General features: G+C 42.9%; 1 protein-coding gene across 6 annotated transcripts in view; it reads left to right on the top strand.

Moving 5' to 3' along the window:
* The first annotated feature begins 2402 nt into the window (after positions 1-2402).
* Positions 2403-22670, top strand: part of LOC135514496 (nuclear receptor coactivator 2-like) — a 70806-nt gene continuing 50538 nt past the window's right edge. For 4 of the 6 annotated variants that reach the window (XM_064937961.1, XM_064937971.1, XM_064937955.1 and 1 more), the window contains exon 1: positions 2403-2526. The gene's annotated coding sequence lies outside the window, so the exon portion shown is untranslated. Of the gene's footprint in view, positions 2527-15188; positions 15423-22670 lie in introns of those variants that run through there. The other 2 variants (XM_064937952.1, XM_064937953.1) reach the window with 2 other exon arrangements.

The following is a 22670-nucleotide window of genomic DNA, read 5'->3' as shown; positions in this document are numbered from 1 at the left end:
AAGGCTTTCGACTATGTCAATCACCACATTCTTATTGGCAGACCTGACAGACATGGTTTCTCAAATGATTGCCTCGCCTGGTTTACCAACTACTTCTCTGATAGAGTTCAGTGTGTCAAATTGGAGGGCCTGTTGTCCGGACCTCTGGCAGTCTCTATGGCGGTGCAACAGGGTTAAATTCTTGGGCAGACTCTCTTCTCTGGATACATCATTGATGTCGCTCTTGCTGCTGGTGATTCTCTGATCCATCTCTACGTAGACAACACCATTCTGTGTACTTCTGGCCCCTCTTTGGACACTGTGTTAACTAACCTCCAGACGAGCTTCAATGCCATAACTCTCCTTCCGTGGCCTCCAACTACTCTTAAATGCAAGTAAAACTAAATGCATTCTATTCAATCGATCACTGCCCGCACCTGCCCGCCCGTCCAGCATCACTACTCTGGACGGCTCTGACTTAGAATACGTGGGCAACTACAAATACCTAGGTGTCTGGTTAGACTGTAAACTCTCCTTCCAGTCCATCACAGTGCCATCCGTTTTGTCACCAAAGCCCCATACACTACCCACCACTGCGACCTGTACACTCTCGTTGGTTGGCCCTCGCTTCATACTCGTTGCCAAACCCACTGGCTACAGGTTATCTACAAGTCTCTGCTAGGTAAAGTCCCCCCTTATCTCAGCTCACTGGTCACCATAGCAGCACCCACTCGTAGCACACGCTCCAGCAGGTATATCTCAAAGCCCCAAAGCCAATTCCTCCTTTGGTTGCGTTTCCTTCCAGTTCTCTGCTGCCAATGACTGGAACGAACTGCAAAAATCACTGAAGCTGGAGACTCCTATCTCCCTCACTAGCTTTAAGCACCAGCTGTCAGAGCAGCTCACAGATCACTGCACTTGTACATATCCCACCTGTAAACAGCCCATCTATCTACCTTATCCCCATACAGTATTTATTTATTTATCCTGCTCCTTTGCACCCCAGTATCTCTACTTGCACATTCGTCTTCTGCACATCTACCATTCCAGTGTTTAATTGCTATATTGTAATTACTTGGCTGCCATGGCCTATTTATTGCCTTAACTCCCTTATCTGGCCTCATTTGCACTCACTGTATATAGACTTTTTTCCCCTTTTTTCCTGCTGTATTATTGACTATGTTTTGTTTATTCCATGTGTAACTCTGTTGTTGTGTGTCAAATTGCTATGCTTTATCTTGGCCAGGTTGCATTTGCAAATGAGAACTTGTTCTCAACTGGCCTTCCTGGTTAAATAAAGGTGAAATAAATAGATAAACCAATAAATCATCACTAGGTGGCAGTGTTTATCAAGGAGAGGCAATAACAGAACTGTGGACAATGAGTAGAATGTCAGCCCATAATGGCATTGATTTTGTATTTAGGCCACAAGCAGAGAACCACTCAAGAAAAGATATTACCAATTGCCTTCCACTGTTCCTTACGCTTCAATATACCATACTTATTTGGGATTTTAAGAATGTAATAGGCAGCCAAATGCATGTTTTTGATGCCTGGCCTCTGCCCTATGAACTGTCTGTCTGCAACTAGATCCCCTGAAATCCCTCTGAGTAAATATTTTTTACAGGGTATAGAAAAGGATATGAAATCGAGCTAAACAGCTTGGAAGACAATATACAATACTTAAGTGCAAAGACATTAGGCAAACATGTCTACATTAGTTTCTCTTTCCATATGTGCAAAACCTTTCCCTTGCTCAAACAGTCTCAGTCTAATGGAGGAACATTAACAATTTATTGTATCAACAGCAGGTGTGGCCAATTAGTGAGTGTGGCTCTGTGGCCGCTATAAAGGCAGACACTAAAGGCAGACACGGGTGAAGTAAGTAGCGTAATCAGTTCTAGTCCATGGAGGGTTTGGACAGAGGCTATGATTTGTGAGCTGTGCAAACGTTTGAACATCTGCCTGAGACGTCTTGACTGTGCCAAATAGAGGGGGGGAAGAGGAACTAATGTGAAGCGAGGCACTACCTCACTGTGTTTGTGTCAGCTTGTTAATTGACTCATTATGAAATGCAAAACCTGAATAAATTGTACTTTTTTTTACTCCAAATTAAAATGAATTTAGGCCTAAATAAAAGGGTGTTTACTATTTAGTAGACTAGGCTACATTTTAAAGACTTCATACTGTCATGTTTATTTTAGTAAACAAGGAAGTACTATGGCAACCTATTAAAGTTTAAAATGCAGTGTAAACGTCCTCTTTAGTTCTGGCTAACAAACTTTAACCGGGCATTCATTGCATTGTGTCTGGCTTTTAGCTGCTATGGCTGGTTGCAGTGTCATCATTCTTGCCGTCTGTTCTGTGAGCAGCAGTCTATTGTGGTAATGAGTGCTGATGCCCTGCGCGTGTGGGGGAGGACTACTGGTAAGATAAACAGGCACCCAGTCATCGCAGAGGAACATGGCGGCACTGCCTTTACGTTGCCGTTTCCCGATTTCGAAGGTCCTGGCATAACAGTTTGCATTTATGGGATTTCAAGTTACGGTAAGTTGAGAGTAACTTACAACGGATGTGTTTTGTAGTGAAGAACTATGTTTTTGTGCAGTTAGATAAAATATATGGTAGGCTATAGAATCCGTCATGTCAGTTTAGTCTTAACACTGGGAAGCGGCGTTGTCGCTTGTTGTCTGAAGCGAGATATTTCTTTAGGTGGTTCGGGGATGATTCTTACGCTAGACTAGTTTTGTTGCGAAGCGTTGCTGAGAATTCAATGAAATTGAATTTAAAATGTGTTTACGAAGCAATTTAAATGAGTAGTTTTTGGTGGAGCAACATCGCCTGTGTTTCAAATAGAAAAGTTTAAGGAGATTTATTCTTGGCAGATTAATTTGACGGTATTGCACGACATGCCGATAGCGAACATGGTAAACTGCACATAGTTTGAGGTTTCTGCATCATGCAAAATAACTTATTGAAACCAAAATAACAGTTGCGGTTGAATAACCAAACGTCACTGTGGTTTACGAGTTTAAGTAGGAAATCCTCAGCAAGCTCGGCACCACATTTCCGATTGTTATTTAGTCTCAACTGTGTAACACAACTAGAAATGCCTGCGATCGGAAAGGTGTAACATTGAGGTATGAGATCATTAAAAAAAGTACCCTAACTTTTCATCAACCTTTGACGGTGACGTCATATGGCGAATTTAATATAAGTGTTCCCACCATAGTTAGTTGTATGTGACACATTTCTAAAATAAAACCCATTTGAGTTTGGCAATGAGATCTTGTAACTTAAGTTTTGATGGTTTGAGTGTCTATCACCAGTCGTCACTCAACAGTTAAAACAAATATCGGAATCGGTCTAATTTTGTTTGCCTTGTTGTGAGAACCTGTTTTACTATGTATGCCGTGAGTCACGATGACTCATTTTTTGAAATGCTAGTAAAAAGTGTGAGGAGCATGGAATAATGGCTCCAAAATCAAATACAGTTAACATTGAGAAGGGCCAGTGGGCGACCAATCAATTGGCCTGCAGAAGGTTGACCATATGGCAGGTGCATGTTATCCATAGTGAAATCTCACCCAATAAGTCGGTGCTATTAGTTTAAATATAAAGATTGGATGAAAAAAAAGCTGGGTCTAGAATATATTGGTAGAGACTAGTGGTCTTTGTTGGCCCTTTAAAGACTATTTGTTCTCTGCTGCTGTTTTACAGAGTAGTGAACTTTGAAAGGTATTTCATTACACAGCAGCATTTCTTGTTCTTTTACTTTCCCTCTTCTCCTTATTAAATGCAGGAATGTTACATGACAACTGAACATCGTTGACAGCAATAACAAGCAACTTAATATTTTTGTAGTTATTTTGAATATCTTATTTTGCTTATCATTTTAGAGCCATTTTTAGCCCTTAAATTTGCCATATAATAGGCTATGCCAAAGGCTTGGCATGTGCTTCTAACACAGTGCATTACAGTAAGTTATTTAGAAGAGATGCCATTGCATTGCTGTACACATTAAGAGCCTTTATGAGTTTGTCTGCTTTCCCAACAAATTATCCTTTGGCTGTATTTACACAGGAAGCCCAATTCTGATATCTTTTTCACTAATTGGTCTTTTGACAGATCACATCCGCTCTGAAAAAGCCCTGATGTTAAAAGATCTGAAGTGATTGGTCAAAAGACCAATTAGTGGAAAAAATATTAGAATTTGGCTGCCTATGTAAATGCCGACATAGTGGCTTGGAATCAGCAAACCATGTGAGCAATATAATGTCTGCACCAATGGCAGAGGAGCGGGATGAAGCTTGGGACTTGACAGGGTCGTTTTTCCATTAGCAGGTTTCTACAGGCTTAAAGGCCAGTGCAGTCAATGCAGTTTTTCCGTTGGTTTGTATCTCACTGTACAACAGTTCATGAAACGAACACTAAAAGTATGAAGAAAATGTATCAGTGTCATTTAATGATAGTTACGAGTTGAAAATACAATCTACACAGGACCTAATCAGCAGGTTGGGCATTGGAGTTTCTGCTTGCCTGGTGACTTGACCAGGTGGTCATTTTAGTTAATAGACCAATAACAAAAAGCTAACTAGCGCTTTGGAATTTCCCCATCCCCACGGAGACTTCTCCCAGACCGTCTTAGCAAAATTCTTGCCGTAAAGTTTTTTTTGTTGCCAAAAATATATTTATTTTAAATGGACAACGATTACAGTAAGACACTTGATTGTTAACCAGACATGATTTGATATTGAGATAATAACCCAAACTCGAAAATGCCATGTTAAAGGGGGTCCGCTGTTTTTTAAAGAGACATAAGCCATTCCTATTTCATTGAGTTTATTAACCTATTTCAAAATAATCAGAAGTCTGATATTTGAAACACTGCATGATTTAAAAAAAAAAAAAAAAAAAAAAGGGAATGCCCCAACCCACCCTGTGCTTTCCTCCTGCCTTTTCAAATGGGCATTGACATTGCTGGGTTTTCCCCTGCTCTCTGTAATTGCATTGCATGGAAAATAAGAAATTGTATACATCCATTCTTATGTGACCTGATTATGAGCGGTAGTGTGTACTATTACAGTATGATTCATTTATCCAAAGCCCTTGAATGTGCATTCTAGGCTGCGTTCACATGACTAATGGAAGTCTCTCTCTCGTGGAATTAAATGTTCTCAATCTCTTACTGTGAAGCTACTCAGTCTTCAACTTGAAGCACTTCCTGTTGCTGTGATGTTCAATTTATCGATTCCTGTGTGCGTGCGTTTTTATAGGCTGTGAGAGTGCAGTGTTTCCTCTAGGGGGGGAAAAATAGCGGGGGGGGGGGGGCGGGGGTAGGTCGGGAGGGACTTTTTAAAAGGACATTCTACTTAAAAATGAATGTTAATTAAACTGTGCTGACATAATTTATACCTCAAGAAATGAGCCCCATAACAGGCCAGTGGTAAAATTATTTGTTACAATTATTTTTAACATATTGGACCATGCATATGCAAATATCGGCTGTACAAAGTTTCTGGATATTGGCGGGAACTGGAAGACGCTGTCGTACACGTCGATCCAGGGCACCCCAAACATGCTCAATGGGTGACATGTCTGGTGAGTATGTAGAGGCCATAGAAGAACTGGGATATTTTCAGCTTCCAGGAATTGTGTACAGATCCTTGCGATATGGGTCTGTGCATTATCATGCTGAAACATGAGGTGATGGCGGCGGATTAATGGCATGACAATGAGCCTCAGGATCTCATTGCGGTATCGCTATGCATTGAAATTGCCATTGATTAAATTGCAATTGTGTTCAATGTACGTAGCTTATGCCTGTCCATACCATAACCCCACTGACAACATGGGGCACACGGTTCACAACGTTGAAAGCAGCTAACCGCTCGCCCACACAATGGCATATACGCGATCTGCCTGATACAGTTCTCCAGTGTGCCAGTGGCCATCGAAGATGAGCATTTTCCCACTGAAGTCAGTTACGACGCTGAACTGCAGTCAGGTCAAGACCCTGGTGAGGATGCAAGTAAGCTTCCCTGAGACGGTTTCTGATAGTTTGTGAAAAAGTCCATTGGTTGTGCAATCCCACAGTTTTGTCAGCTGTCTGTTTGGATGGCGTCAAACAATCCCGCAGGTGAAGAAGCCGGATGTAGAAGTCCTGGGCCGGCATGGTTACATGTGGTCTGTGGTTGTGAGGCCGGTTACACGCACTGCCAAATTCTCTAAAACGATGGAGGTGGCTTATGGTAGAGAAATTAACATACAAGCCAGAGAATTGAAAGTTAGCATTTCATGGTAAGGTCTACTACACCTGTTGTGTTGGGCACATGTGACCATTGAAATGTGATTTGATTTTGACATTCTTGCAGTCAGCATGCCAATTGCACACTCCCTCAACTTGAGACGTGTGGTAAAGGTGAACCTATTTATGATTTTTCAACACCGATTATTGGAGGACCCAAAACTCAGATACTGATTAATCGACCAACATTTTTTTTATATATACATTAAAAAAATATATGTATTTGTAATAACAATACTGAATGAACAATGAACCCTTATTTTAACTTAATACAATAAATAAAATCTATTTAGTCTCAAATAAATAGTGAAACGTTCAATTTGGTTTAAATAAAGCAAGAACAGTGTTGAAGGTAAGTGTAATATGTGCCATGTAAAAAAAACAAACAAACGTTTCAGTTCCTTGCTCAGAACATGAGAACATATGAAAGCTGGTTGTTCAATATTCCCAGTTAAGAAGTTTTAGGTTGTAGTTATAATAGGAATTATGACGCATCGACCATTTTGCATTTCATATACCTTTTACTATTGGATGTTCTTATAGGCACTTTATTATTGACAGCCTAATCTCAGGAGTTGATAGGCTTGAAGTCATAAACAGTGCTGTGCATCAATCATTGCTAAGAGCTGCTGGCAAACGCAGTAAAGTGCTGTTTGAATGAATGCTTACGAGCCTGCTTCTGCCTACCACCGCTCAGATTGCTCTATCAAATCATAGACTTAATTATAATATAAATACAGAAATACGAGCCTTTGTTCATAAATATGGTCGAATCCGGAAACTATCATTTCGAAAACAAAACGTTTATTCTTTCAGTGAAATACAGAACCGTTCTGTATTTTATCGAACGGGTGGCAACCCTAAGTCTTAATATTGCTGTTACATTGCACAACCTTCAATGCTGTCATATTTATGTAAAATTTTGGCAAATTAATTATGTTCTTTGTTTGGAAGAAATTGTGACTCTGCTTGCACTGGACGCAAGACAAGTGACACAATAATATTGCCTGCTAACATGCATTTCTTAACTAAATATGCAGGTTTAAAAAAATATACTTCGGTGTATTGATTTTAAGAAAGGCATTGATGTTTATGGTTAGGTACATTTGTGCAACGATTGTGCTTTTTTTTTCACCCGTTTGGCGAAGTTGAAGTAAGCTGTGATTCGATGATAAATTAACAGGCACCGCATTGATTATGTATTTATGTCACCGCTATTTAACCAGGTAGGCCAGTTGAGAACAATTTCTCATTTACAACTGCGACCTGGCCAAGATAAAGAAAAGCAGTATGACAACACAGTTACACACAAACATACAGTCAATAACACAATAGAAAAATCTACGTACAGTGTGTGCAAATGTAGGGAGGTAGGCAGAAAATAGGCCCTGGAGGTGAAAATAATTACAATTTAGCATTAATACTGGAGGGATAATGTGCAGATGGTAAATGTGCAATTGGAGTTACTGGGGTGCAACAGGGTAAGTAATAATATGGGGATGAGGTAGTCTGGTGTGCTATTTACAGATTGGCTGTGTACAGTGATCACTTAGCTGCTGAGACAGCTGATGCTTAGCGCAGGACAAGTGTAGTTAACTAGCATGGTTGACGATATTACTAGGTTAACTCGTGATTATGTGAAGATTATTTTTTTATAAGATACGTTTAATGCTAGCTGTTTAATGCTAGCTAGCAACTTACCTTGGTTCCTTGCATCCACAAGGTCCTTTTGATGCTGCACTCACGTAACAGGTGGTCAGCCTGCCACGCAGTTTCCTCGTGGATTGCAACATAATCGGTGTTCAAATAGGCCGATTACCCATTGTTATGAACTTGAAATTGGCCCCAATTAATCGGTCAACCTCTAATCTGTGGCATTGTGTTGTGACAACTGCACAATTTAGTGTCCTTTTTCCCCCCAGCACAAGGTGCACCATGATCATGCTGTTTTATCAGGTTCTTATTTCAGCTCATGAAACATGGTCCCATCACTTTAAATGTTGCATTCGATATTTTTGTTCAGTGTAGTTGGATACCCGTTACTGAATTGTCCCCCAAAATTAGCATAAACACTGTGAACCTGTTAGGGTAACTTGGGGTAATCCACCACCAGAGGTAAAATACCCCATGCCTGAACTTCTAACAGATACCACTTCATGTCACCCCCCCCCACCCACACACACACTCTCTCTCCCAACACTTTCCCTGCTCACCTAAAAATATATTCTGTCTCATCACAATTTTAAGTCATTCCCAAAAAATGATTTTGATGTAGAGTGGAATTTTACCCCAAGTTACCCTACCATTAACCCGTGTTAAAGTAGCCCCACTCTCCCCTCTGCACTCACTGCAAATTACGGAGTGGTAATGTGCTTAACTAGCCTAGTACGAACATCCTGATCTCGCAAGCTTGCATTCTGTTTCTCTACATGGATATCCGTATTGAGAAACAGAATGTAAACTCGCGAGATCCGGATGTTTTGTATGAGGCTAGTGCTTAAAACCTCAAGGATCTGCCCCTTTTTTTAAAATATTCGCCTAAAATGACAGACCCAAATCTAACTACCTGTAGACCAGCCCCTGAAGCAAGGATATGCATTTTCTTGGTACCATTTGAAAGGAAGCACTTTGAAGTTTGTGGAAATGTTAAAGGAATGTAGGAGAATTATAACACAATAGATCTGGTAAAAGATAATACAAAGAAAAGAACAACCATTCTTCTGTTCAAATTTTTGTATCAAGACTGCCCAAATAGTCTTTGTTTATTAATAACTTCATGTTTAAAATTGTGCACTCTCCTCAAACAATAGCATGGTATTCTTTCACTGTAATAGCTACTGTAAATTGGAAAAGTGCAGTTAATTAACAAGAATTTTAAGCTTTCTGACAATATCAGATATGTCTATGTCCTGAGAAATGTTCTTGTTACTGTTACAGCCTCATGCTAATCCCGTTAGCTCAACGGTCCCGTGGATGGGACACCGATCCCGAAGATAAACCATATGGCTGCTAAAAACTCAGGTTTTAAAATGGTGCCGTTTGTGCATATTTAGGAGTTGAGAAACAAATAAAGTAGGAATGGAAAGCTGGGATCCCCCTCTTAATTATTATTATTATTATTTTAACAAAGGCCTTTAAAACTGCTGTTTTAACTGCATTTGCAATAATTGTTGTGCATTGACTGCTTGTCAGAATGCATGTTTCCCTCACTATGGCACTCGTAACTTGAATGCGCCTCGAGAGGAATGTTTCTCTCACGTAGAACAAACATCAAGCCGACTAGGTAGGTAAACTATTCTACTATGGGGTTGTCAGAGTTTTCTATCCATTACACATTTTGTTTGCAAACCGTTGACTGTTATAGCGTGCCTCTGCAGACCTTTCTTTTGGGGGGGGGGGGGAGTGGTGGCAATTTTGCCGTGGGTACAGCACCACATAAATGATTGCGACGGAAACACTAGAGTGTGTGCAATAAGTGCCTCCGTCGCCACACACTGAGTCTGTCACCTGGATGTCACACTGCAGGGACGGGTGTCTCAGTGACTGTTCTGATTTCCCCCCCGTATTAACTGTTTTGACCACAGACTTACTAACACTACCAGTGTTAACCCAATCGTCCAGACAGTCACCACCTCAATGATAGTTAATGGATGGACTGCCAGTGCCACCTGACAGTATGATCTGGTTGCATCACTGCCTGGTATGGGAACTGCTCGGCCTCCAACCGCGAGGCACGACAGAGGGTAGTGCGAACTGCCCGGTACATCACTGGGGCCAACGTTCCTGCCATCCAGAACCTCTATACCAGGCGGTGTCAGAGGAAGGCCCTAAAAATGGTCAAAGGCTCCAGCCACCTTAGAGCGGTACCGGAGCCCCAAGTCTAGTTCCAAGAGGCTTCGAAATGGCTTCTACTCCTGAACATCAAGTCAAACGGATACCCAGACTATTTGCATTGCCTCCCCCACCTCCCCCTCTTTACACCACTGCCACTCTCTGTTGTCATCTATGCATAGTCACTTTCATAACTCTACCTACATGTACATACTACCTCAACTGACCCTGACCCTGCACATTGACTCTGTACCGGTACCCCCTGTATATAATCTCGCTATTGTTATTTTACTGCTGCTGCTTAGTTGTTACTTTTATCTCTTATTCTTATCCATATTTTTTTGGAACTGCATTATTGGTTAGGGGCTCATAAGTATTAACATTTGATTGAAGGGATCCATTCCTTCTCTAGCATTCAGCAATGCTCTGAAAGAGCAATTACTCTCTTGAAATGGTGGTTGTAGCATACTGCATTGGGGAGGAGACTGGTTCAAATAGGGAATCTGTGGTGTTTGCACAGTCCACACACACACCACACACAATTTGAATAAGTGTACTTGGTGTACTCACAGACAGTCTCAACCCACCATGGTAAACTGTTTGTCGGCCACACAGCAAACGATAGTGAATCAGAATGCAGCGGAATGAACCAGTGGCCTGGGAGCCAAGTCCAGGGTTGCATAACAAGTGCTAATTTAGTTTGAGCTGTGGCCATAATTCTGCAGCTCTGTGACGGGTCGTGGTGATAAAGTCGCCACTGTGCTACACTCTGTGTGAAGGCACTGTAGACTAACAGCCAGGCAGGCTTGGAACCAACCTCCTGTTTGTTTGGCTTGGTTGTAGGATTGTTTAGGGTTATTATTTTTTTTTAGGAATCCCACATTGCTGTGAAAAGGGTTCAGCATTAGATGCTTTTTAACCTTGCAACTGCAGCACCAGTTGTTAGACGCAGTGTTCAGTTTGCCTGCTTGTTACCCAATCTGGCAGGGTTTCCATGGTTTAGTCTGGATATATTGTAGAATTTACTGTTCTGGATGTGAAAAAGCCTCCCAATGAACTCTCAAGTCTGTCATGTTATGAAAATACATGGGTGGTTATGGTGATTTTGAGTAATATCATACAATGTGATCATGATACCATATTGACATCGAAACGGCAACACCATAATAACAATAGGCTACTAAGGCTAGATGCTTTCTTTCCGGTATAATTCTGAAATAAAAGCCTTTTTACTCAAAACCAGCACATATTTCAGCAGTTCCATACAGTTCCCAGTACCTCAAGTTCACTCTGTTACCATCTGGTTGCTTAGTAACACAAATTAATCATAGCCTGGAAGTAGGTCTTGGTGTGTGTGTGTGTGTAAAATGATTTAATGAGCAATTCCACAAACTGTTTTGCTGTTTATTTCAGTAGTCAAGTGTTGATACGGTCCCAAAATGTTTTGCATGTCAGTAATCAACTTTCAAAATACAGGTGTCACACTTGGCTCGGTGAACCGAACGAGTGTGCTCACATACTCCCTTAAAAGATCTTTTGATTTGGAAAAACAAGAAAAAAGCGTCAATAGTACTGTTTGTACTAGCCATTAAATTAAACCCAATTTAAAAAAAAAAACTAAGATGTCTAGTGCAGTTTTTCTCTAGTGAGGGGAAGAAAAAAAAGAGCATGAAAACGATTTGTCTCTGGTTGAATGACCAACAAACACTTAAAAAATCTCTACTGTTGACCAATCACTGACGAAGGGGCTACCCGACTATGGCTACCCGACTATGGCTACCCGACTATGGCTACCCGACTTCGGCTTGCCTCAACGAAGAATGTTGTGCGCCTGTACAGCTGAAATTAAAGTGTCAAAGACCAAAACGAACAAAAATGGCATCGTCATACATGCACAAACTGTTTGATGGGAAGCATGTGGACGGACAACTTAATGCTTGACTTGATAGAGAAAAATCTAATCTGATGTTAGATCTGCACAGGCAGGAGGCAAAGTCTACCATGAGCTTGTTGGACAAATGAAAACGACGACAAATAGCATTACCTGTTGATTCAGTAATGACGTGTAAGCACTCGGCCAAAGGTCACAGAGTGTGCTGCTCAGGCGACTAGGCCCATAGTTTCAAGCCTTCAACCAGGAGAGAAATTCCATCGGAGTGAGGTGCTGTTTCATTCTGGTGTGTGTGTTTAGATCACATTACTGGACCTAATCAATTGAGCTGGTTGAGCCAACATTACTATTTGAGCTGCCCTGTCATTGGTGCATTCCAGGGGGAAAGAATAGTGAACTCCTGACCTCCGATCAGCTGCGAGGAACTTAAACACAGATCCTCTGACATTGAAATGGCCAGACACTCTGATTTAGGCCACATACAATTTTATGTCACACTCACGATGGTCTAGCAACCAAAACATTTATTTTTGCTCTTGTTGCCTCTAATTGAGTAACATGGTAGAATTATAACTTTACAAATATATTTTAAGTGCGGACCTTCTAAAAATGTATCAACTTTTATATACCATCCTAAGCATAGCTCACTCTTCTTTTCTGAATTCTTCCTTTCAATTGATTTGACTATCAACAGAAAGCTGATGTTCTCCGGCCACGCTCCCCCACCCATCCCCTCTCTCCAGTGCCCTGTTGTTGGTGGAGATCATGTTACAGGAGGAGGAAAGCACTGTTGCTCTCAATACACAGCATCACATGATTGTCCTGACTGACTGGGGGATTTGACCAGTCCCTGTTCAGAGCTGAAGTGTGTGTGTCGCTGCTTTATGTGCGCACCTCAGCACCTGTTCTCATTTGGAAAAGATTTGACTTGTTTTTGTCCTGCATAGTTTTTGAAATTTACTTGAAAGAGAAGCTGTGATGGATGTAGGGCGTACTAGATTAATGTGCAATGAAAGAAGCAACTCTGAAACGACCAGCCTCCATTGGTGAGAGTCAGTGAGTTTTTAGGGGGGTGGTATGTAACCACCCTATGATTTGGCATGATGAAATACATGTGAAAGGGTTTAGGTTATTTATCTCGACGCACCCTATTGATGCAGAAGCATTTCACCATTAACATGTCAAAAGCCACCCAGCTCATGGGTTCAAGTCTTTCTTTCTGCCAACACGTTTCATTTTCTATTCACTTCCAAAGTGGAAAGCAGAAGTTGAAAAGGTCACAGCACCTGCTTGTAACCTCCCTGTATCATCAGAGACTTGAGTCTGTCTTCTGATGAGTGACGGTTGACTGATGATGAGTCAGATTTGGTGCTTTAGTCATAGGGCTGAATCTTACCGGCACGCCCTATACAGCCCTACAGCCCTATTAGCCCCCCAGCCCTCCCATCGTCCCTATTGCCCTTCTGCTGTAAAGTGTGAGTGATGTAGTGTGTGCTCGGCTCTGCTCCTCCCTCTGAGTGGTGTGGTGGGGCGACAGAGGGGCGGGGCCTGGTGGAAATCACTTTTGGTCAGCTTTCGTTCCCATGCCTCCGTTTGGTCTCTCTGGGTGCAGGTGCATCTTCAAGTGCTCTGTGGTTTCATACAGTACAAATCAGACAAAGCTCTCTTCTACCCACACACACGGCGAGAAAGCTCGAGCAGATGTTTCTAGTTGGCTGGTCCCCAAGAAATTTGCTTCCTATTTTTACTCATTCTCTTATTGCAGTGCTTTCTGATTTGCTGGACTCAATTTCATGTTATGGTCCTCACACGTTCAAGTGGTATAGCTACTGCTCCTCGCTTGTCTACAGAGAACTTGGCTGATGGCATTAAACTAACTATAGCTCTCTGTCTCTTTGTGTCTCTCTCTCTCCCTCTCGCCAATTGAATGTACAGCAGCTGTCTTAGGTTTGGATCAAACTGTAGTATGCCTCTTCTTGGTCAAGCTTTCATAGAGAGGAGTGGATGATGCCTGAAGAAAACCTGCAGCAGAAGTTAATTAATAAGAATGTGTCTCATAAAGCCACGGTGGGGGCCCTCCCGGGTGGTGCAGTGTTCTAAGGCACTGCATCACAGTGCTAGCTGTGCCACCAACGACTCTGGGTTCGAGCCCAGGCTCTGTCGTAGCCGGCCTTGCCCGGGAGGTTCGTGGGGCGGAGCACAATTGGCCTAGCGTTGTCCGGTTTAGGGTGGGTTTGGCCGGTGGGGATATCCTTGTCGACTCCTGTAGCGGACCAGGTCGCTAGGTGTACGGTGTTTCCTCCGACACATTGTTGAGGCTGGCTTCCAGGTTGGATGCGCGCTGTGTTAAGAAGCAGTGCTGCTTGGTTCGGTTGTTTCGACCTTCGTCTCTCCCGAGCCCGTACAGGAGTTGTAGCGACGAAACAAGACAGTAACTACTAATAATTGGATACCATGAAATTGGGGAGAAAAAGGGGGTAATTTTTTCAGCTGAATCAACTGTTCTCATTCCTTCCCTGATATTGTGCCTTTTCTGCTTTGGAACAGACCTGTGTTTACTATTAGAAAACTAAGCCTCGTCCGAGCCAGAAAGGGCTCATGGTGCGGGAGGCTGTCTCCTGTTACAGTAGCGTGAGGCTGATTGATTGTTCAAGTACACCCCCTGGTGAGGACACCGGTCAACAGTGTTTACTATAGCGTGTACTATATTTGTATCTAACAACAATTACTAAATTACTGGCACATACACAACTGTATGATAACAACAAGCCCTTTGTTGTTTCTATGAATCAGCTGTTCCCCAGATGTTGACGTTATTATATAATGTTCTGCAAAGTGAAAGTAAAGGGGAGAGACTTCTGCAGGTTGACAGGGCTAGTGAAACGAAAGCCAGCTGCCTGCTGTGTCAAAAGCACACTGCCTCCTCCTCTTTTGCCAGTCCATTATTGCTTCTGCTTTGTCATGTGACGAGTAGGCCATTATCTTGGTGAAAAAGGAAACCACTTTTCGGGCTGGGCGTCGGAAGCTATTGGAATTTTCGAGCGCTGTACTCTGGCTGTGCTGTATTTTCAGGGTGGGTGGGGAGGGGGCGGGGCCAGGGAGGAGTGGGGGGAGGGGATTGGAGCTCATCGGCCGGGCAGTTCAAGGAGGATTTGTGCTGTAGTTTGTCAGCTGTCATTCGGAGCAGATGACACAGGAGGGTAATCTGCTTTTTGCGCACGTCCTTGCTCCAGCATGTGCCTCTGTCTACATTGCTGTGTAGTTTCTACAGTGCCGTGACTGCCTGCCTGCCTGCCTGCCTGGACTCAACGTTACTAGGCTATCTAACTGAGAGGGCTGCTCCTGTTTTTACTGTGAAACTACAGTAGCCATGGGTCAGACACTGGATTTACGGACTCACCTTTGGTCAAAGCGGTAAGTAGTGGAATAAATAGGCCTAGCTATTGTTTCACAATGGAAGTTGACAAATATTTTGTTTGTTGGTACATTTGGTGCTGTTTGTTTTTAGGCAAGTGTTTGTGTGGGCTTTTATATACACAACAAACTTCCAACCTTATTCTGAGAGGTATTCAGATGTCTACAGAACATTCCATTAGCTTTTTGTTGTGTGTCGTCAGCAGTCCTACATGATGTCACCTGAGATGAACAGGACAAGCCTCTTGTAAACTACCCACAAGTCTGATCAGGGGGCTGGTATACTGAATTAACGGTTTGTATAGAGTTGGTTGTGGGAATAATGTGGGGCGCGTTGTGTGTACAGTTGATCGACAGTTAGGACATTCCTCTCTCCAATGGGAATATATTTTTTTGAGACGCAGACAGTCGTACATTAGGCCCCTGGACACCATTTATGGAGCATCTCTTCCGTACAGGGCTGAGGAAGGTGAACGTGGCTCTTTAACACAACACCCTGCCTGCTCCTTGCCTGGCCTGGTGTAGCATAGGGGATAAAGAGGTGCCACTGACAGTCAACAAAGCTTCCATGCGACTCTGGTTTAGTTGTTTTTGTTTTCTGAGCCTAGATCGCGTAGCCCGAGTGCCAGTCTGTTTGTGCTATCATGCCAACTCCCTGTCATTCATTTGGCTTGACAAGGACAGCAATTTAGTAGGCAAGCGCACAAACGGATCTCGGACCAGGCTATAGAAAGTGATGCAGCTTCAGCCATTGTTGTTGTGTTTTCACATGGATGTGATAAAGCCAGTGAGTTCAATGTTTTGGAATGCAGCTGCAAGGCAGCGAGCAATGTTTTTGGGGGACCTAATGTCCACTGTGCCATTATGATATATGATTCCTGTCTGTTAGGAAATTAGTTAGCCACAGGGTAAGTGTGTTCAATGGTATTGATCCGGTTCCATGATCAATGCATTCTGACATTGTTTGAGTCGTAAATGGCACCCTATTACCTATGTTGTGCAGTACATAAGGCCAGAGCCCCATGGATCTATAGGGAGTAGGGTGGCATTTGGTGTCAGACATTGTCAAGCCCACATAGGCGGTAATGAGTTGTTCAGCCTGTTATTTCCATGTTGCCTTCCATTGGCCCATTTAGCATAATCTAATGTTTCTAAACTAATATTGTGTGCAGGAATCTATCTTGGAGGATAATTTGGACTCATTCTAAGTATTACAGTGATTGACTGGTCACTTAATGCAAATACAGCCCAAATTGCTATTTGCATAGAGGGAGACGAACTGGACAGAAGTGGGTCATTGACGATGAGCACACTTGGTCTACACTCCACTTCGCAGCCTGCACACACACAGTGAGGCAGTTGTTTGCTGCACATTCCAGCACAGAAGTGTCACAAGTCATAAGAAATTTAGGAAAACAATCCAAAGACGATGGTAGGGATGCCTATCCTGATTTAACGTGGTAGCAGCCTGAGCTGAGCCGATAACATCTGGTCGGTCCTATGCTGTGTGTCAGTATGACGAGTGACGCATTTTCTTCTAGATACATCCAGTCTTCTGGATATTCTATGATATCACCGTTAATTGAGCTAGGTGGGCGTGAGTCATCATAGGTTGTGTCCCAAATGGCACCCTATTTCCTATAAAGTTCCCTATACACTGAGTCTACAAAACATTAGGAACAGCGTCCTAATATTGGCACCCTATTACCCTATACAATGCATTCGGAAAGTATTCAGACCCCTTGACTTTTTCCACAATTTGTTATGTTACAGCCTTATTCAAAAACTGATTGAAATGTTTTTTTCACCCACAATCTACACACAATATCCCATAATGACAAAGAAAAACATTTTTTTTAATTTTTTTTTTATATATAGTAATTTTTACTAATGAAGAAAAATTAAATATTACATTCTAAATAAGTATTCAGACCCTTCACATAGTACTTTGTTGAAACACTTTTGGAAGGGATTACAGTCTTGAGTCTTCTTGGCACCCCTGTATTTGGGGAGTTTCTCCCATTCTTCTCTGCAGATCCTATCAAGCTCTGTCAGGTTGGATGGGGAGCGTCGTTGCACAGCTATTTGTAGGGGTCTCCAGATATATTAGATCAGGTTCAAGTCCAGGCTCTGGCTGGAAAACTCAAGGACATTCAGAGACTTGTCCCAAATCCACTCCTGGATTGTCTTGGCTGTGTGCTTAGGGTCATTGTCCTGTTGGAAGGTGAACCTTCGAACCCAGTCTGAGGTCCTGAGCGCTCTGGAGCAGGTTGTTCATCTTTACCTTGATCTCGACTAGTCTCCCAGTCCCTGCTGCTGCATGATGCTGCTGCCACCACCATGATTCACAGTAGGGATGGTGCCAGGTTTCCTCCAGACGTCATTTCGTGCCTTTTGGCAAACTCCAAGAGGGCTATCATGTGCCTTTTTACTGAGGAGTGGCTTCTGTCTGGCCACTCTACCATAAAGGCCTGATTGGTGGAGTGCTGCAGAGATGGTTGTGGTTTTGAAAGGTTCTGCTGTCTCCACAGAGGAGCTCTGTTAGAGTGGTCATCGGGTTCTTGGTCACCTCACTGACCAAGGCCCTACTCTCCCAATTGCTCAGTTTGGCCGGGCGGCCAGCTTTAGGAAGAGTTTTGGCGGTTCCAAAATTCTTCCATTTTAAAATGGAGGTCACTGTGTTCTTGGGGACCTTCAGTGCTGCAGACCTTTTTTGGTACCCGTCCCCAGATCTGTGCCTTGACACAATCCTGTCTCTGAGCTCTATGGACAATTCCTTCAACCTCATGGCTTGATTTTTATTCTGACATGCACAGTCAACTGCGGGACCTTTTATATAGACAGGTGTGTGCCTTTCCAAATCATGTCCAATCAATTGGTGGACTACAATCAAGTTGCAGAAACATCTCAAGGATGATCATTTGAAGCAGGATGCACCTGAGCTCAATTTAGAGTGTCATAGCTAAGGGTCTGAATAGTTATGTTAAGGTATTTGTTTGCAAAAATTTCTAAACCACATTGTGTTTTAGATTGAAGAAAATGTTTTATTGAATCCATTTTAGAATAAGGCTGTAATGTAACAAAATGTGAAAAGTCAAGGGGTCTGAATACTTTCCAAATTCACTTTGATCAGGGCTCTTAGAGCTCTGGTCAAAAGTAGTGCACCAAATGTCCTACTACACCGGCTCTGACGTTTGTCGGATGTGGCAGGGCTTGCAAACTATTACGGACTACAAAGGGAGACCCAGCCGCGAGCTCCCCAGTGACGCGAGCCTACCAGAAAAGCTAAATGCCTTTTTATACTCGCTTCAATGCAAGCAACACTGAAGCATGCATGAGAGCACCAGCTGTTCCGGACGACTGTGTAATCACACTCTCCGTAGCCGATGTGAGCAGGACTTTTAAACAAGTCAACATTCACAAGCCTGTGGGACCAGCCAGATTACCAGGACATGTACTTAGCACGTGTGCTGGCCTACAGTCTTCAACCACTCCCTGACCGAGTCTGTAATACTTACATGTTTTAAGCAGACCACCATAGTCCCTGTGCCCAAGAATGTGAAGGTAACATGCCTAAATCACTACCACCCCGTAGCACTCATGTTGGTAGCCATGAAGTACTTTGAAAGGCTGGTAATGGCTCAACACCATTATCCCAGAAACCCTTGAGCCACTATCATTCGCATACCGCACCAACAGATCCACAGATGACGCAAGTTCAATCACACTCCGTACTGCCCTTTCCCACCTGGACAAAAGGGACACCTATGTGAGAGTGCTGTTCATTGACCTAAGCTCGGCGTTCAACACCATAGCGCCCACCAAGCTCATCAGTATGCTAAAGACCCTGGGACTAACCACCTCCCTCTGCAACTGGAACCTGGACTTCCTAACCCCTCCCTCCCCAGATGGTAAGGGTATGCAACAACTCATCTGCCACTCTGATCCTCAACACCGGTTTCCCTCAGGGGTCTGTGCTTAGTCCCCACCTGTAGTCCCTGTTCACCCATGACTGCGTGGCCAAGCATGACTCCAACATCATCATTAAGTTTGCTGATGACAAGTGATAGGCCTGATCACCGACAACGATGAGACAGCCTACAGTGAGGAAGTCCGAGACCTGGCAGTGTGGTGCCAGGCCAATAACCTCTCTCTTAATTTGAGCAAGATAAAGGAGATGATTGTGGACTACAGGAAAAGGAGAGCAGATCAGGCCCCCATTTACATCAGCAGGGTTGTAGTGGAGCGGGTCGAGAGTTAGTCCAAACACACCCAAGACAGTTGTGAAGGGGGCACGACAACACCCCCCCAGCACCGTCGAGAGCATCTTGACCGGTTGCATCACTGCCTGGTATGGCAACTGATCGGTATCTGACCGTATGGCGTTAGAGGGTAGTGTGTACGACCCAGTACATCACTGAGGCCAAGCTTCCTGACATCCAGAACCTACATACCAGGCGGTGTCGGAGGAAGGCCAAGAAAATTGTCAGACTCCAGTCACCCAAGTCAGACTTTTCTCTTGCTACTGCACGGCAAGCGTTACCGGAGCACCGAGTCTAGCTCCATAAGGCTCATTAACAGCTTCTACCCCCAAGCTATGAGACTGCTGAACATTTAATTAAATGGCTTTACGCTGCTGCTGTTTGTCTGTGCATAGTCACTTTACCCCTACCTACATGCACAAATTACCTCGACTAACCTGTACCCCTGAACATTTACTCGGTACCGGTGCCCCCTGAATATAGCGTCGTTATTGTAATGTCATTTTACTGTTTTTATTTGGTAAATATTTTCTTAGCTCTGTTTCTTGAACTGAACTGTTGGTAAAGGGCTTGTACGTAAGCGTTTCACTGTAGTATTTGGCGCATGTGACAAATAACATTTAGATTTGATTTGACCTAGGAAGTCTGAGTGGGCCAGGGAACGTCGGCAGGACAGAGCCCTGATTCAATTTGACCTGTGGGATCAGCCAGATAATGGCTGGCTCCAGCTCTCATTCATCGTCTCGTGGAATTGATTATTCTGCAAACAGAGATTGTACACCAGCATGCGTAGCTATAGGGCTGCTACAGGAAAACTAGGGCTCCTAATCCACACTAAAGAAGATTTAATGCCCAGTGTATGTGTCTGATGGGCGGGCTTGAGCCCTGTTACCATGGCTTTTCTATAGGCTAAGAGCTCTGCCTGTACAGGCTTACATATCCTCCAAAAGTCTGACTCACTGACTGATACATCTCACTGAGTATGAGGGTCCAAGAAGTCATGGCAGTCTCTGCATTCATGGTGTTTCAACATCCTCAATAAGGCAATTCTAAACTCGGTTACTTAGGGCTGGTTCCCTATGTGATGAGTAATGTTTTAATTTATATTCCTGTATTTGGTTGTGCTGGCCCGCCTTAATACTCGTGTCAAAGAACTTGACACTCCAGGGAGAAGGATGATGAAGAAGAGAGCAGTCACGTCTGATGATGATGATTATGACATCATGGTGTTGACCCCATAGATATCCTATTAAATTAGTATTCTAATTCCTAATTGTATGGTTGATCCAATGGTAATGACCTCACAGATCATAGAAAGCATACAGATTGTTCCATCATGGGACAGATTGTTCCATCACCATCCGCAGCAGGCTCTCTATGAATTAACCGTAATGTAGCATACCACAAAATGCTTACACCCCAGCATCTTCTCCTTCCAATCCAATACTAATGAAATTAGATAAACCAAGTGCCTCACAATGTAAACCCATTTAAAATAATTTCTGCAACGAGAAGACAGTTCAGAGGTCAACTGAGGCATTATAGAATTAACTGTTGGATTGATCACCGCTTCCTAACGGGATTATTTTCCTGATCAAAAGACTAACTGCTTTGCTGCCTTTGGGAGACCGCTGGTCATGTAGTGTTATTTTCAACTATAAAACAATGAACATTTGAAGTGTGTTGTGGACCTTTGCAGGCCATGCAGCATGCTGAAAATAATACTATTTTTGAATTCAGAGTATTTTTGCCCTTAGGATGAGTGAGGTTAATGCCTATATTACCTCATGTTATGGACCTGTGGAAATTGGAATATCCTAGAGTGCATTTTGATGAGTAAAAAGGTGTCACTAAACTGACTAACAAAAATAGGTCCTGGTTTTCTCAAGTATAAAGGTGCAAAAGTGAAGGAATCTTCTCTGGCTTGTCCAAAATGAAAGCTTCTACTGTGTCATCAGGTCTCTTTCCTATTACAATGACAACCAGTCCTGGGTGATGAGGAACTTAAATACTGATTGGAGGATTAAGCACACTGGACAGCCGATAATGCGTTTAAAGGTATATTCCAATTGAGCCGACATACGCGTTTCGATGAATGCAATCTCTGCCAAATGCGGGAACATTGCCTTTAAAAGATGCGGTGGGTTAACTGCCTTGTTCAGGGGCAGAACGACCGATTTTCACCTTGTCAGCTCGGGGGATCCAATCTTGCAACCTTACAGTTAACTAGTCCAATGCTATAACCACCTGCCTCTCGTTGCACTCCACAAGGAGACTGTTACGCGAATGCAGTGGAAGCCAAGGTAAGTTGCTAGCTAGCATTTAAACTTATCTTATAAAAAACAATCAATCAATCAATCATAATCACTAGTTATAACTACACATGGTTGATGATATTACTAGTTTACCTAGCCTGTCCTGCATTGCATATCATCGATGCAACGCTAGGGGATGATTTAACAAAGGCGCATTTGCGAAAAAAGCACAATCGTTGGACGACTTTACCTAACCATAAACACCAATGCCTTTCTTAAAATCAATACACAGAAGTATATATTTTAAACCTGCATATTTAGCTTAAAGAAATCCAGGTTAGCAGGCAATATTAACCAAGTGAAATTGTGTCACTTTTTTCTTGTGTTCATTGCACGCAGAGTCAGGGTATATGCAACAGTTTGGGCATCCTGGCTCATTGTGAGCTAATTTGCCAGAATTCTACGTAATTATGACATAACATTGAAGGTTGTGCAATGCACAAATATTTAGACTTAGGGATGCCACCCGTTAGATAAATACCGAACAGTTCCGTATTTCACTGAAATGATAAACGTTTTGTTTTTGAAATGATTGTTTCCAGATTCGACCATATTAATGACCAAAGGCTTGTATTTCTGTGTGTTATAACTAAGTCTATGATTGATAGAGCAGTCTGGCTGAGCAATGGTAGGCAGTAGCAGGCTCGTAAGCATTCATTCAAACAGTACTT

This window comes from Oncorhynchus masou, chromosome 3 (assembly GCF_036934945.1).
Source record: "Oncorhynchus masou masou isolate Uvic2021 chromosome 3, UVic_Omas_1.1, whole genome shotgun sequence".
Classification (NCBI taxonomy): Eukaryota; Metazoa; Chordata; class Actinopteri; order Salmoniformes; family Salmonidae; genus Oncorhynchus; species Oncorhynchus masou.
Note: the sequence above shows the minus strand (reverse complement) of the source record. Positions and strands in the feature narration are given on the sequence as shown.